The sequence below is a fragment of the Prenolepis imparis genome, unplaced genomic scaffold, assembly GCF_030444845.1.
Source record: "Prenolepis imparis isolate NDT839.2.m4 unplaced genomic scaffold, iyPreImpa1.0 SCAF_672, whole genome shotgun sequence".
Classification (NCBI taxonomy): domain Eukaryota; kingdom Metazoa; phylum Arthropoda; class Insecta; order Hymenoptera; family Formicidae; genus Prenolepis; species Prenolepis imparis.
Genome location: NW_028141830.1, coordinates 7,501 through 10,000, shown reverse-complemented (window position 1 = coordinate 10,000; position 2,500 = coordinate 7,501). Strand labels below are relative to the sequence as shown.

Genomic DNA, 2,500 nt, shown 5'->3' with positions numbered 1-2,500 from the left:
CTGCCGCCTCTGCTAGAGCTCGCATCACCTTGTCCTCGGACTCAATAAATTTGAGTCCTGCCCTTAAACTAGAACTCACCACCACAGTCTCTAGTTTAGGGAACCCTAGTCCCCCGTCTCTCTTGCCGCAGTATAATAATCCATTTGCCGTAGACTGCTGCAAGTGGTAAATATCTTTAACCACTACCCGTAGCTCCTGGTCCAGTTGCCTAAGATAGGTTACTGGCGGTACTGTCAGCACCAGCTGATACAGGTAGTGCGGGACCAGGTATGTGGAGATCAGATTTACTTTTTGGTGAGGTTTCAGCGCCAGCTTTTTAATTCCCTGGATCGCTGAGCAGAGGTCGTCCTTTAGGCCCTTAATATCAATACCAGCCCAAGGAGATATTCTTATCCCAAGGTATTTTAGTGTGGTACCCGCATCCGCATATGGGATACCGTCTCCACTTAATAGAGTCAAACCGGGATCTGCTAGGTACCAGGAGTCTTTAGTAATAGTAATGCGGAAGGCTGCGCACTTCTTAGCTGCAATGCTCATACCTAGAGCCTTTAGGTATCCTTCCGCCAATCCTAGCAGATGGCTGGCTTGTGGTGTTGTTTTTGCCGTTAGAATTAAGTCGTCGGCAAAAGCCAGTACCGAGATGCCTGCCTCATCTCCAATTTTGTAGCCCGGTTGACCTTCCAGCGCTAGTAACATAGGTTCCATTACCAAGTTGAATAGTAATGGCGATAGGGGGTCCCCCTGCTTGACCCCGCGCTGGAGTTTAATCTCGATCATATCCTCCTTATTCTTTATTACTGTGCGCACCTTTTTGTAGGAGTCCACCACGAGTCGCACCACTAACTCGGGCAGCCCCTTCTTTCGCAGAGCGACCCCAATAGCCTCGTGTGGGATCGTGTCAAATGCTTTGGAGACGTCCAATTGCACTGCGACCACACCTTCTGATGTTTTGGAGTGCCTGAGCAGCTCGCTGAAAATATGCACGTTATTAAAACATCCCGCTTCTGATGTGAAGCCTTTTTGACGAGGTGTCATTGAGATGCACCTTCTCAGTTTCTGGTCGATTATTCCCCAATATAGTCGAGCCAGAATCGAACTGATCGTTATAGGTCGATAGTTCGTGACCTGGTTCTTATCTTGCCCCTCTTTGGGCAACAGCGTGGTTCTATTTGTTCTCCAGGCATCTGGTTGATATGCACGGACCATAATTATGTTATACCAGAGCCGAAGAATTTCTATGACCGCAGCGCGGCTAACATCAGTTTTTGTTAGGCCGTCCGGTCCTGGTGCCACATTGGTCTTTGTCCGATTTATCCTGTCTCTTATTTCTTTATACGAGATCAGGGTAAAGACATCCTCGACCGCCAGCTTTGGCTCGACCTCCTCAAAATCAGGGAGGTTTATTTGTGGCTTGGTGCCCCATAGTGAGTTGTACAGGCATTGTATATTGGTTGTGTTGAGGTCGACTTTTGATTCCTCAGTCCAGTCTATCTTTTCCCTTACATATTTGACTAGTAGACCTGGATTTTGCCTGTACAACTCCTGAGTTCTTGCGTATTTGAACTGTTTTTTGCTTTTGCTTTTGGTCTTTCCACGCACTTTCCTTTTACCCTTCTTAATCTCGCTGCAGCCATGCAGCACCTCGCTTACTGCTATGTCCACCCTGTCCAATTCTTGCCTTGTTGGCATAATGCTTCCGTTACAGGCAATACTCTCTAGTACGCCTTTGAGCAGCTGGACGCAAGCCGCCATCTCGGTTGGAATTGCTTCAGGGGTTTCACCTTGCAGTACTTTTGTCGCTATTCCCTCTCTCCAGATAGCTTCTGCGAGCGAGTCCGAGGCTTCCGCTATGTTCGGCACCGCCGTGTCGGTGCCGTTGCGGGCCCGCTCTTCCGCGTTTGGATGTGGCGGATCCCCGGGAGGGACAGTCAACTCATCACCTTCCACGGGCACATCAATACTTCCCTTATCCGCTCCATCTCCACTCTGCACCGCCTTGTCGGTCTCGTTGCGGGACAAATCCTCCGCGTTTGGATGTGGCGGATCTCCGGGAGGGGCAGGCAATTCATCACCCTCCTCGGACACATCTATCATTATAATTTCCTGCTCCGCTTCCTCCATCTCTTGTTCTTCCTCAATCTCTTCTAATTGAGCCAGGATCACGTCCCTTCTCTTCTTGTACGTTGTTGTCGCTCTCTTGTCTCTGATCTGTTTCCCAGTTTTACCTGGTAGAAACTCCGTCATAAGACTAGCAACGTTCCTCTCTCCTCTGAATCGGACCTCCAAATCCAACATCCGGTTCTCCTCTTCTTCTGTAAATACTTTCCCTTTTCGGGAGGTATGTGCTTTCGGCGCGGGCCCGCCTGCTCGGGCCGCGTTTCTGATGTCCGGATGATCGTGCCTTTCATGTTGAGAGAGGCCGGACTTTGTTTTAAAAGCTCTGTTGCATTCCGCACACACCTCCCAACTGGGCGGAGTCTGCACCGGGCCAGTGCATTT

The 2,500-nt window shown here is 49.8% G+C and overlaps 1 pseudogene; it reads right to left on the bottom strand.

Annotated features, from left to right (window-relative positions):
• LOC145948767 (large subunit ribosomal RNA) overlaps window positions 1–2,500 on the bottom strand; it is a 9,206-nt pseudogene that overhangs the window by 2,757 nt on the left and 3,949 nt on the right.